The sequence below is a fragment of the Etheostoma cragini genome, chromosome 5 (genome assembly GCF_013103735.1).
Source record: "Etheostoma cragini isolate CJK2018 chromosome 5, CSU_Ecrag_1.0, whole genome shotgun sequence".
NCBI classification, from domain to species: domain Eukaryota; kingdom Metazoa; phylum Chordata; class Actinopteri; order Perciformes; family Percidae; genus Etheostoma; species Etheostoma cragini.
Genome location: NC_048411.1, coordinates 13,789,221 through 13,789,574, shown reverse-complemented (window position 1 = coordinate 13,789,574; position 354 = coordinate 13,789,221).

Genomic DNA, 354 nt, shown 5'->3' with positions numbered 1-354 from the left:
TGGCTTTTGTGATAATGAGTTATCCAAATAAATGGACTGAATAACTTCCATCAAAAGCCATCTTCTACCCCTCTGAGAAGAAATATGAGAAAACCTGCTGCCTTCACAACATAAGACTGTCACTACGTAAAACCACAACAATCATGGGGATCCATGGGATACAAGGGTATTGTCGGTACACGATCCGTCCTGCCTACACGATCCGTTCTGCGCATGCGCAAGATGTTCACGCATGCGCAGATGATAATTGTGTTTTACCAGGCTTCACGGTCTATGTTCACGACACTGCACGATCCGTCCTGCACATGCGCAAGATTTGTTGCAAAAATCCTTGATTATGCGGCACATTTTCTT